General features: G+C 35.7%; 1 non-coding gene and 1 pseudogene across 1 annotated transcript; both read right to left on the reverse strand.

The window, feature by feature from the left end:
* Positions 1–4,623: 4,623 nt before the first annotated feature.
* Positions 4,624–4,742, reverse strand: LOC111733272 (annotated as a pseudogene).
* A 6,883-nt stretch (positions 4,743–11,625) lies between these two features.
* Positions 11,626–11,733, reverse strand: LOC111733276. Its single transcript, XR_002777918.1, has one exon. It is a non-coding gene; the product is annotated as a U6 spliceosomal RNA (small nuclear RNA).
* Positions 11,734–13,711: the final 1,978 nt, after the last annotated feature.

A 13,711-nucleotide genomic window follows, 5' to 3' on the forward strand; every position in this document is an offset into this window, starting at 1 on the left:
CAGAATGAGATTAATGGCGAAGAAAACAAAAGAGCTCTAAGAAATCAGAAGCAAGAACTGTTTTATCTAATACGTCACTGCTTAATAATTTAAACAAGCGTTTTCCTCCAACATAGCAACAAAAATATCTCTGCAAAGCTGACCCTATTTACCATTGAGACACTTAATGTAGCCTTTTCTTACTTCGAAATGTTGTTACGAAATTATCTAAGGGCCCTTTAAAACTGAAGTAATTTAAATAGAACATAGAAACTCAAATGCTAAAGTAATATGAATAAATGTTTGCAATGATACAATTTTTCGGTGTTCTTGTATTAAAACAAAAATGTTTGTAAAAAAAAAGCGATGAATGTTCTTCATTAAGGGTAATTATTTGTTAAGTATTGCCTTAATTTTTTTTTTTCTTTTCGCAAGGGAGCTGTATCCTGTTCGTGTTTACTTATTCTGTATCCTGTTTCTATGTTTACCTATCGTTTAATTTGCCAAGATTCTGTATTACTTGTGGAGCTACACACTGACGGCTCACTTGGAGTTCAAGAGGAAATACAGGCTGTCCTTCTCAGGGGGTGGAAAAGAGGAAAGCCGCCCACGTGTCGGAGGGGAGAGGAATTGGAATCCTTGCTCTTAGGGGATGCTTTGATGAACCTCATTGATCCCTTTTTATCAGTATCTATACTATTTTGAGGGGCATTTTTCTGTTTGCCTTTTTCATGAATAGGTACTCCGGTTTACTATATACCAAATAATTATGTTAAAAAATTTTTTCAACCTTTAGTGAAATAGCATTCCTGTCAATAAGTTCTTATATTACCTTTACCAGAACGGAAATGTAATTTTAGCTTGGCCCCTTTCTCCAATTTTAAAATTTGGGACAGGATTCTAAATGATACAAAATCTAAATGAGCAAAAACGGTCTTCTCAACTTTTGTTTTGTTAAACTGTAAAGTCCTTCCAATGGGAAATCTCTATGTAATGGCTAAACATCCAACCAAACACTTGCTCTGGTTTCCGTTGAGTCTCATATGCACTTAGAGTCCCTTTCCTAAGCTTTCCTTGTAGAATAATTACCTTTTAACCATGTCCTCTGTATACCTCAGTAACTAACCTCTATTGAGATGAATTTAATATCTTCTTCCCTTCATTTCACTTATGGCAGGCTTTAATATTTACTAGAAATGGGATTTTAAAAAATTTCCTGTCTGATTTATTTTCAATTTAAAGGCAGTACCTGATTATGGTCAACAAATAAATAAAATCTAATAGCACAGAACTGTAAATGAGAAAGTGAAAGACTCCAAAACATTTCCCCAGGGAACTGCCACTGTTAATATTTTTCTGTAGGTTTCCACATTTTTTCTCAAATAGGATATTGGGCATAATTAAGTTCGGTAATATTAGCCAGATTTGTGAACCAGTGCTTTGTAAGAAGTAATTCTACTGTTGCTCTGTAACCTAATTATTATCTGTTATGAGAAAATGTTGGTATAACTTTAGCTTTGCACAGCAAACTTTGTTCTACCAACAGTGGGTAAACAGGAATTACATGACTGTCCTCCTTTGAATGTTTCTAGGGTATAAGTAAGTGTTCACAGCTAACTAATAAATCTTTTATTTTTATACCCACCTCTAACGTCAGTGTCTCATCCCAGGACTTTCCAAAGAAATATTTTCTATGAAATTTATTCCTCAACTATGTCATTCATGAAGATCAGTACTTCAGAGGGGGAGGTAATCCTGATTAAAATGGGGCAGTCATCCTTGACAGGGCAGCCCCTGAAAAAAAGTGCCTTTCATGTCTATTATGGATGCAAATTTGGGAGTATCTGCTTCCAGTTTTAGGATTAGTGCTTCCTTAAATTCAAATGGACTACTAATCAGAAATGGAGAGGCCCTCAATGTGTTTGTTACATACCATTTGTATGTCCCAGTCATCAATAGGTACACTTCATTTTTGTCTCTTTGTGTTCTCTTCCTCCCTGGAAAATGTAGGTTTGAAGACTTTAGCAGAAAATTAATTTACAGGTTAGATACATGAATGTATCTAAGTTTGGATGTTCTTCATATAAACTTATCTCATTTCTGAAGCTATAATACTATGGTTTTGACTATTCAATGACTGTGCTATTAATACTCTATTTAAAAAAAAAAAGGCCCGAAGAAAAAAACATCATGGATTCCCAGCCCCCAAATATTTATTAATTACAAAAGGAAAAGCAATAACTTACAGTGGAAAAACCTGGCAGACATCACCGAAAACAAGTGACTAAAATTAACATCCCCGTAGTGAGGAATAGTAACATTCAGAATCCCCTGACATCATGCATTGAAAAGGGCACATCCCTTCGGTGATATTCTTCCCTAAATCCCTAGTTTAATCAAGAGAAAACATGAGTCAAAAACAAATGGAGGATATTTTACAAAATACCTGACCAGGCATATTCAAAAGCATCAAGGTCTCGAAAGACAGTAGGAAAATCTGAGGAACTGTCACATTGGGGGCAAAAAAGACACAAACTACTAAAATACTGTACCAATGTTAATTTTTTAGTTTTGAAATCAGCATTTGGGGAAGCTCGATGAAGGATATGAAGGAACAAAACATTTTTTTAAAAATCCAGGTCATTTTTGGTTCCAGTAGATAGCAAATTCTCATTTGGAAGTCAAGCCAGGAGAAAGATGAATAATGCCTTTCTAGGACTCATCCCTCTCACAGCTGCAGATTCATGCCTTCATTATGGTGCTAATCTCCTTGTTTTGTAACTAGCAGTTTCCTATATCCTCCCATTAGACAGTGAAATCCTAAGGCAAGAACATTCTTATCTTTGTATTTTCAGCACCTAGCCTAATGCTTAATGAGTAATAGAGTTCAGTGCTAAATTAATTCTTAAAGATTCCATTCAGAGAAAAAACAATATAAATTATTTGAATGACCAAACCTGTTATATTTATACCCTCTGTTTTCTTTAAAATCCTTCTCACCCTTAAACCTTAAGATCTGTCTTATCTATAAGCAGAACTTCCTTAACCTGTGACATCTAATAAGACAAGGCTTAGCTAACTGCAGTCAATATTCGGGTTGGTAATAATATGGATATCATGTGGGTCTCTGCTTCACACTATACCGTTAATCTGATGCACATCATAACCAGGATATGACATTAAAATAGCTAACTAACTTGTTTTTGCTTCAGAAATAGTTTAGATTCTGTTTTCACATATAGTAATGTACTGGCTGAAAAATCCCTGATTCATTGCAAAGAAATTATGTATTTCTCCACAGTAAGCAAAACTATTTATTTATAAAGAACTTCCTTAAGAGCCAAGAGATTTGCAACTAATTTTTCAGTACAGAGTTATAGAGCATTAGCAAATTTTACATCCATTAAATTATAACATTCCCTAAATTATAAATACTTCATTTTGAAACGACTGGCACATTCAACCAATGGATTATACCTATTACTTTCCCACTGACCACCTTCTGTAGGCTGTTCTATCCTGTGCCCACATTGTCTTGGCCTGAAACCACTGCTTTGTAACTGAGATAGGAATTGTATAAACTTGAATCTCTTACATATAATTCCTGGTCCCATGTTACCTACTTTAGATTAGAATTTGAAATGTGCTGAGTATCAGAATACTTATGTATAAAAAGGAAAAAAAAAACCAATCATTACAATTTCATAGGGTAGTTGCAAAGATCATCAAGATAATAGTTGTAAATGTGATAAAACTAACAGCCCAGAATTATCACTCTTCTCTAGTTAAATCTATTTTTTCCTTAGGGACTAATTTTTAATATTAAAATTTTAAACCATTTTCTTTTTCTATTCTTCACTAGAACAATAAAAATAGCAATACCTACCTCATAAGATTATTTTGATGATTAAATGGAATAACATGACTATTACTAGTATTCTAACTGGTACAGAATGTGTGGTTAATAAATATGTAATACGTATTATAATACTGACAGCACCTGCACTGTGAGGGAAGGAGGGTTTACATACATTGCTCCAATGCTCTTAACCAACACTACAAGTGAAACTTTGTTTCTAATGCTCTTAATCAACACTACCAATTTATTACCAAGGAAACCGAAGTCAGAAGAAGGTAAATGACTTGCTCAAGGGCACACAGCTAGTAATGAAGCAGTGCCCACTCCCACTAGCGGCTTTTTAAAATATCCCATCAGAAAGAAAGTTTACATTACAAAAGGGTTTTTTCTACCTTTTCCAAGTAAAGAGCTATTTTAATTATCTTGAGGATATTGTAAATTTTCTATGGATTTGGAAATAGCCTGAGGATATTTTCTATGGATTTGGAAACAGTTCCTTAGCAACCTTAGAGTATGTACAATAATGTCATTTGGAAATTGTTCGAAATTCCAAACAAATTACTTCCCAGTAAGGTTTTCAGATAGAACTTATTCTAAGTTGGGAGCTGCCTGGGTCATACTAAATTTGCGTGAAAATTCTAAATTCTATTTAACTGAAAATATTTTCATGCCTTGCCATGTTAACTTCTCTTTTTAAATATGATTTATCCCTCACACTTGCTTGCCATTTAAAATTTTCTGCTATCAAGTTTATTTTATATTTTATATTTTATTTATTTTTTTAATGCCTACAGCACCTGGTATTCCTAGGTGATCTCCCATCCAAGTACTAACCAGGCCCAACCCTGCTTAGCTTCTAAGATCAGACAAGATCAGGCACAGTCAGGGTGGCATGGCCATAGACTATCCAGATTATTTTAACAAGGTAATATAGGCCTGAGTGAAGTAGTCAATGAAGATTACTTACTGAATGAGAAAGTCAGTGTTTGCTCAGAGTAGGGCAGGTGTTTCACAAAAATTTAGAAATCAAGCAATTAAAAAAAGCATCTTAACTAAGAACTATAAATTCAAATTACTTTTTATTCTCTCAAAGGATCGGCCTTGCTCTATGCCAGTATGCATGGAAGCTATCTAGAATGTCCTGAAATGCAGAATTAGTTGCTTTGTCCTTTTAGTCATTAATTGCACTTTTAATAGAAGTAGGAAGACTTTTTATGCTTGCCTGTAAATATTTTTAGGGTCAGCTTTCCAAAATCAAAACAAAGTAGAATGTCATGGGCAAACAATTTCACATTTTATTCAAAAGCAAGACTGCCCACTCTAATTACCCTGGTTGTCCTTTCATAATGAATATATCCTATTTTTAGCAACTTTTTCCTTATGTCTACTTCAGTGAATTTGAAAAATTAATTTATTGACTATTTCTCTTCTAATCGCTTTGGTTGTGATAAACTGGCACATTAGATTGCATTTCCTAGACCAGCAACAGCAGGATCACCTGTAAACTTGTTAGAAGAGTAAATTCTCTGGTCCCTTCCTAGATTTATTGAATCGGAACTCCTGGGGGTGGGACCAAACAATCTATCTTAACAAGCCCTCCATGAGATTCTGATAGAAACCAGAAAAACATTGGCATATGGAAAACACGTGCTATTTACCTAATGGACAGGCATATATGGAAATACAGGGAGTATATCAAATAAGAAAATAAGCAGTGAGTGATTGAAGTGCTTTGACTCCAGTGGATGCAGAAAAGAATTGCCATGAATGAGACTCATTTACTGGACTTATCAGATGCATATGAACTGTCCCTTTCTGCTTGATTTCCACGGGCTTGTGTTAGTATAGAACCCTAAATATATTTGCTGTGGGCAGATGCGTGAATTCTTCAGCATGTGGGAAGCTACAGAGAAGGAAGTAGGATTGACCACTGCCTGCTCATCATCTCCCAGGCTGGATTACCCAACAGGCAGTCTGTCTATGCACATTTCTGTCATGTGACAAGCAGTAGCAGAAAAAAAAACCAAAAAAAACCCAAAACCAATATGTAAAAATACTTACATAAATAAATCTTTATATATAAAAGTATATATTTTTAAATCTACATTTTTTAATGTTTTTTTTAAGTGCCAAAGTGGTCATTATTAGAAAAAAAAGGTTTTTTTGGCTTTTCTTATATTTGTTGTATGGTTTTGTATTGTTTTTAGTTTAATATTTGAAAGGCCACTAGATATAATCTTTCAATGCCTGAGGGTTTTAATCTGGCTCAGAATTCTCCACTTGTATATCTCTCAGTCACCACAAATTCAACACGTCACGAATAAAATTTATTATCTTCTTATGACTCTGCTTTTTCTCCTGATACTATATAGCCTCAGCTAATGACATCGGTATCCATTTACCCAACCTAGAAATCTTGGAGCTATCCTCTATTTCTTCCCCTTTCTCTTCTTCTCATATGTCTGTCAACGAATTTTGTTAATTCTGCCTTCCAAATACCTCCCAAGTCTACTAATTTTGCTTAGATCTTCATTGTTTCATGCTTAGACTTCTACAGCAGATTCTTACTGGTGTTCTGGTACAGCTTTCTTTCATGCATCTAAAAGGAGCTTTTAAACAGAGCACCTGATGATGTTACTTCCTTCCCAGTTTAAAATCTTCAATTGGCCATTTGGTTAAAATCCTTATCCTTACTTAGCCTTTGCCATCTGATCCTGATCTGTGTCTTTTCTAGTCACAAGTTAACTTTTCCAACATCTCAACAACTGTGCTCCAGGCTTACTCATAATTTATTTCTAGAATCTGGTGTCCTTTTCTCCCACCCTCTTTTCTGAATAAGCTTTCTTTTGCTTGAAATATTGCAATCCCCTTCTCCTGCCCTGTCCCCACTCACCCTGTGGCTACCTCCCTTTTTTTTTTTTTTTTTATATCCCCCACATCCTTTCAGCAGTTAAAAGCTTCCTTCTCTATATTCCTAAAATGCCTTTACATAACTCTATCCATAATTATAGCATATCACATTGTGTTAAAATTATCTGATTCCTGAAATGTAAGATAATTTTTAAAGGGGGACTGTGTTTTTCCCTTTGAATCTACACTATGAGCTATATGTTATATGTATTAAATAAAGGTTGAATAAATAAATGAGTAAATGAATGACTATGGCAGAGAAGGAATGGTAACAGAAGTGTCCCAATTAAAGGCCAAATTAGAGGAATTGTAGTAGTATTTTCTAGAATAAAAGATGACAGAAGTAAAAGGTTCAGAAACCTAGATGGGTATCCATCATATCCTATTTTTGATGTCCAGGAATTACCATATTTAATATAAATGTCCTCTGTATACAAGTCAGGTGATTTCATATGTTCAAAAGCATTTTATTTAATACATCTGGAAAACAAAACTGTGTCCTAAATTTGAATATAAAGGTCTTTTGAATGCCCCATACTTAATGCATTTTGCCTTCTTATTAAAGCATAAATAAATATGTGGGAAATGTCTGTTACAGAATTTTCAATTTGAAATTTAGAATCAATTTTCACACCTATTATGGTCTTTCATGAATATCACCCATTAATGAATGCTTTCTGTATGAAAATAACTATCTTATCCTCTGATTTTTTCTTTCCCAGTAATATTATTGTTCGTGAAAACAAGAGAAAAATATTTTCAGAAATAACCAAAGAATATAAGGCATGACAGTTAAAAATCAGCTTAGTTTTTTAAAGAACTAACTTGGGCTGTTCTAAAATGTAGTAGAATGAGAAATCTGAAGAAGCTTCATAGCAATTAGCACTTATAGATGTCAGAGCACTTATTGTTTTTCAGCAATGAGGCTCATTAGTATTAGATACTGGAATTCTGTAGGATAATTCAGATTTTTTAAATTGCAATTTTTTTTTTAATCTTTGGGATATTCTAGAATAACATACTTAAAGTGCCTACAGTGTGCCTGGCACATAGTAGGCATTTAATAAATGGTGGCTATCATTTTAACTGAGAACTCTCCATGTGAAGGGCAATTAAGAGCTTGTTTCTAGCCTCTAAGTATACCAGAAACTCCTCTACCCTTTCCCCAAAGTAGCAAGTACTTAAACCTCAACTATGCAATCAAAGATAGTCATTCCTCATTCTTTCTGCCAAAGAGAGTTTACAATTCGATTTCCACAAGAACACAAAAATGTCACTCATTATTTTCCACAGAGAAAATGACAGACAACTTTTAAATCCTCTGCTGGGCTTTTCACTACCTTTCTTGTTTCTTATTTTTTATTCTGAATACATTCTGCATCATAGCAGGAGCTGAACATCAAAGATTTGAAAGTCAAGGAGTTCATTTACTGTGTCCCAGTACCACACTTTAATTCAGCTACCTGCATTACCTTTTCTTTTAACCCCATCTCAGCTACCCAGAAAAGCCTTTTAAACAGAGCAATTAGTTCCCCTTATCCCCTAGTCTTTCTTCTTATCTCTCTCCATGAAAGGTGTTTTCTAGAAAAAGAAACTTGGAGAGAGAAGGCAGCCTTACTGGTCTGAGTTAATTAAGTCTGTGAAGCAATGAGAGACTTGGACTACAATTCCCTCTTGAGGCTTCAGTGTTGTTCCACTTGTTTTTTTGAAAGATTGTAATTCCTTACTTGAACTAGATTCAAATAGAAGTAACAATTTATTCTTTCCAAAGGTATGTGTAAGTAATAGGGATTATATGTATCTGTAGATCTCTGATTTTTATCTTTTAGTATACATTATTGAAAATCAAAACATTTGTTTTTAACCCTTTTTAAAAAATGTTCTCATCATTAGTCCAAGGTTAGCGACTGACAAATAAAAAATGCTAAAGCTATTATTCACCAAATCAATTCTCTGGTCATGGAAAATCAGAGCAAATATTAACTCTAATACTTGAGTTACTATACTTAAAAGTGGCTAGTCCTCATTATACACTGTGTGAAAAGATGAAGGGATTTTGAAAAAAAAGACAGATTTGTTTTTGGCCAACATTTACTGAATTTTTAAACAAACAAGTCCTGGATTTTCAAAAGATCCTTTTATCTGTCATTTTAAGAAATTCTTTTATCAAGTCTGTATGTGGTAGTGTCCATTGCTCTTTCAAATTAAAAAAAAAATTTTCCACTTATCGAGTATGACTGATTACTTTTCTATGATTTTACAGAAAAAGAATGAAGTTTTAATTCTTCAAAAATTATCTTCTGATCATTCTTGGTGTTAGAAAAATATCACTGTTCTGAGATTATTTCCCAACCCACTCCTTCCTGGAGATACTTTCTTCTTTTTGTCATATGAGTTAGGGTTTTTCCATCCTTTCAGTTTTCTATTATTCCAATTGCTATTCCACCACTTTCTCAGTATAAGCTTTTTTTTTTTTTTTGAAACACGTACCTACTTCTTTGTTTGTTTTAGCATGGGGGTCCATTAGAAAGACTCCACTGCTTAGTCAGCTGCCCAGTTCCAGGGTTAGATTACAGGAAGATAGCAGACCATAATAGGCAGCAGTTAACTCTTCATGGCCTTGTTCAAGGACAGAACATGAATCACAACAGCCTGGCAAAAAAAACTATGCTCGGCGGACCAGTTTGTTTACAGAAATAAAACAAAGGCACTTCTGGCTCTGGTATGCAATTTTTCTTGTTAGAAGGAAAAAAACCACTATGTGTGACCAAAGGAGATAGTATCACCCTCTCAAACAACCACTGTGTTCCTTTGACTTGACCACCACAAACATTTGCATAATGTCAGAACACTCTGTAGGGGAGTTACTGACTGTGCAGTCCTGTTGGTAACAAGGAACCAAACATAGTTTTGGATCGTTGTAGAACATTTGACTATTTTAAATTACCGAGAACAATGCCTACAACACGTTGGGTTGTTTTATTAAAGTTTCCTGTCCGTAACTAGGTTAAACTAAATGTTACCAATGTTTTAGTCAAGTAGGCAGTTGTGCCTGTTTTTCTTTTTAAGGAAAAACTTTTAGGTTACTTGGGAAAATATAGAACCTTAATGTAGGGTACAGTTGAAAACAAACAAATCCTATTTTTGCTTTGGAGAATGCTAGCTACAGAAGTTGAACGATAAGCCAAGTTTGGTCTTTGGTCTTTTTGCCTTCTCCAAAACTGTACCTACTTCTATCCCCAGAGACCATCGTAAACACTGTGTTTGGAGATCAGCCTTTTCCAGGCTCTTGCCTTCTAGTGGTTCCCTGATTATTCATCTCAACTCTTCTTTTTCTTTCCTCAAGCTCAGCCATCTGAGTCTTGTGCACTGATGATGAATTAGATCACCAGATCTCTTGTATTCTGGTCAGGAGAAGAAGTCATGAGCTACGTTATCAGGCCTGAAAATATACATCTAGCATGTTGAACAACTATATCTCACAGATCATGATCAAAATATAACCTTATCTTTGTTTCCCATAGTCATCTAAAACTGACCAGGGGTATGAAAGGGCTAATTTCCCCTGGTCAAGAAAAATTACTAAAAATCCGAAACTAAGGCAAGAGGATGGCTATATGTTCTCTCTGTGTCATACTAGAGTATTGTCTCACAAGCCTACCCAAAGATTACTTAATTTTCTAGGGGAATATGCCATTCATTACTGTTGATTATGACTCACACTTGGTGATGTTGCATGTTAACTTTTAGAGTTTTGTCCAGGAGAGATGCAAATAATTTCTGTCATATAAAAAAATACCCAAAGGTTATGGTTTTATTGCTCTGTAGGAGTTTAGCTATTTTAGTTTCTAATCTCTGAGTCTTCCAATATTCTATCCTCATTCAGTCCCCACAAATATTCAGTTTCTCAAATGCTCATTGGACCAGCATTAACATCCTTTTTGGCTTTCTCAACAATGAGTTAAATAAATTTTGACATGTGTATTCTAGCATCTATGAGAGTTGTGTATTTATCTTTTGAAAATCATACTTTGCCAGTCTAAATGACGACTTAGGCAGGCATATCCTTTCTAGTACTCTCAGAAAATAAAAAGCCCTCTAGTCATTTTTGGTAAAAATAGTTTCAATTCAGTAACTAGAATGTCCAATCCTGTTTAATTATCAAAACTTTGGACTCCTCTCCTCCAGCCTGGGCCAGCCTCAGGATGGAAGTCTTCAGTATGGTTCTTCTGCTCTATTATCTTTATACTTACCAGGTGAATTGCAGTTTTGGACCCCACCAGGGTCAGAGGTGAGTGGGGTACATAAAGAGAGGTAAGGCAAGCAATCGACCAGGTTCATTGGCTTCATACTCTCTACCTGAGGCTGATAGTTCAAACTGCCAATACCTCTGCTAGGCCTTTCTCTCATACAAGTCCTTCGACCTGAGCAGGTGAAATTTTGTTATATTCTTTTATCGACCCCTGGGCAACCCAGGGGTATCTGCCTCAGCTTCTTTCTGCAAAAGACCTCAGTCCACTGCAGATGGCATTAGCGGGTAAGACCCAATACAACCTAAGCCATTGGTTCTTGAGAATGCACATTCTTTGCCCACAAAACTCTGGGAATGGGTAATAAGATCTGCCCTCTCCTACCTCCTTAAGTGGTTGTTAGCACTTTCTCTCACAGTCTAGATTTCCTAGGTGGGAACCAGGCCCCTGTGCAGAACCATTTTGAGCTTTCTCAAGTGTGAGTCAGGCACTGGTACTCTGTGTCTCCAAATTTAGGGCACACCGTTCTCTGAGAGGTAGCCTTTTTTACAGTGCATACCCAGATTCTCTCTACCAACTAGAGAGGAACAGTGGCAGCACCAGTGCAACCAATGCAAAAAAATATATATATATATGGAACGTTTCACAAATTTGCGTGTCATCCTTGTGCATGGGGCCATGCTAAACTTTTCTGTATCATTCCAATATTAGCATACCTGCTGCCAAAGTGAGCAATCTGAGTGGAAGTCTCTAAGCTGTGGTTAGAAGTTTTCACCTCTCATCCAAGGTGGAGGGTGGGTCAGAGCCTCTGGCTTCTCCAAAGTATTCTCTTCACCAATCCAACTCCCGCCCACTCTCTAAACTCTTTATGTAGTTTTTAACTGATTAAAGGAATCAAGGGCTGTGGAACAATTTCTCAGGTCCATTTCACTTGTAAATCTGCTTATGGTGGTGGTGTGTGTGTGAGGGAGGTTGTCTCACTCTTGCTTTGATGGTCTGATTATTGCTTCACTCAAACTGAGTTAGAAAGGTTCTCATTCTAATTTCCTGTTACATTTACATTTAAGTTTACCGTAAATAAGCAAATATAGGAGGGGAGTCTCTACCATGTCAGGAGAAGTATTGGGATGAAAATATATCCAATGAGAAATTACCTACTCAGTCCAGGAGTAAAACTGACTGTGAAATATAAAGGCAGAAGCTTTATAGTTATTTTTAGCAAAAGGGATACATTTTACCTTCATTTACATATGATAGATATATGTGTACATTAAAAGCCCATATTTGTCATGGGCTAGGGATGGCACATCCAACTCTATCTCCATCTCTTCAACTTTCATTTAATATTTATTGATTGATTTAACAAGAGAGGCATCGTGCTAGGTGCTGAGGTACATAGTAGTGACCTAAACAACTGTGCCCCTTAACTTTCCAGAAGCTGTAGAAAACTGAGTGTGTCATGTTTTATCATATTCTCATCTCCCTCTCCTCCTCACGCACTCACCTTTCACTTGGAGAACTCTTAAGTAACTGAAAGGGATTACACAGCTTCTACCTTTTTCCCCAACACACCCTTGCTTTGCCTCATGTTGTGTTTTCTTGAGAACTACGACCCTCGCATGCTGGACTAACTGTGAAAATGATCATATTCTCATACTTCTTCCTTCACATCCTTGAGATGGTAGTGAAAAAGCTCTCATTTGGAATTAGTCCTGGATTTGAAGATCAACTCTGCCATTTATTATTAGCTTTATGGCTGAGACGACTTACTTAATTTCTCTGAAACTTGGTTTCTTTATCCATATGTAGGACTGATACTTTCCAGTTAAAAGTGTTGTATTAACTAAGATGATGTCTTCAAAGTGCTGACGTGAAGTAAATATTCTCTAAGTGAACACTCCAAGGAGCTTGTTTTCTCTTCATCCTGTTTGTGAAGCACCTCTCCCAATTTGGGTACAAGGCTAAGGTTTATTATCAAAGCGATTTCGTCCCTGGTGTTCTTAAAAAGCTAAAAGTCATACTGCGTATTTCCCATTTGGAGCATGAAGTTATCCACTCTTGTTTAACACAATAGAATTATGGCTCTGCGTTTTACTTGCATTTTAAATAGCTACTTAAATAACAGTGCCACCTCACAAACATGAACCTGACTACTGTGCTTCTTCTTATCCTTTCTCTCACTATATCCTTTCTCCTGATTATTTCTTTAGAATGCTTGTGAACACTCACACGTCTTTAGAGATCATAAACTTGCTTCTTAGAATCGAGCAAATAATATATTTAGTGGTTAATGACAAAGTTAGTCCAGAATTTGTTTAACAAACACTTCATGTGTAACAATTTGTAACCAATTTTGACTAAATAGTATTTCTGAAGGGGAGATAGAAAGTACTGTGACAGTCACGAGGCATCATTTTAAGGGCATGAAACTTAACTGCATCAGTACTTCCTGGTTTCAAGTCTACCGCATCAGCAGTCACAGATTGTTAACTCCCACTATACCTCTAGATTAATATCAAATGGATCTAGTTTTTTGACTTATCCCTCATTTCTTTTTCTGCACCTGACTCACCAAGACTCATTTAGCATTTTATGTGGGGAACAACCAAACTCATGCACTTGCCATAGGATGGACAAGAGACCAATGCCCTTGGATATTATTTAGTTAATACTGTGATTATAACTGTTCTCCCTGGTCCTTGGTAGAAACCAG

The sequence above is a fragment of the Pteropus vampyrus genome, unplaced genomic scaffold (genome assembly GCF_000151845.1).
Source record: "Pteropus vampyrus isolate Shadow unplaced genomic scaffold, Pvam_2.0 Scaffold545, whole genome shotgun sequence".
Classification (NCBI taxonomy): domain Eukaryota; kingdom Metazoa; phylum Chordata; class Mammalia; order Chiroptera; family Pteropodidae; genus Pteropus; species Pteropus vampyrus.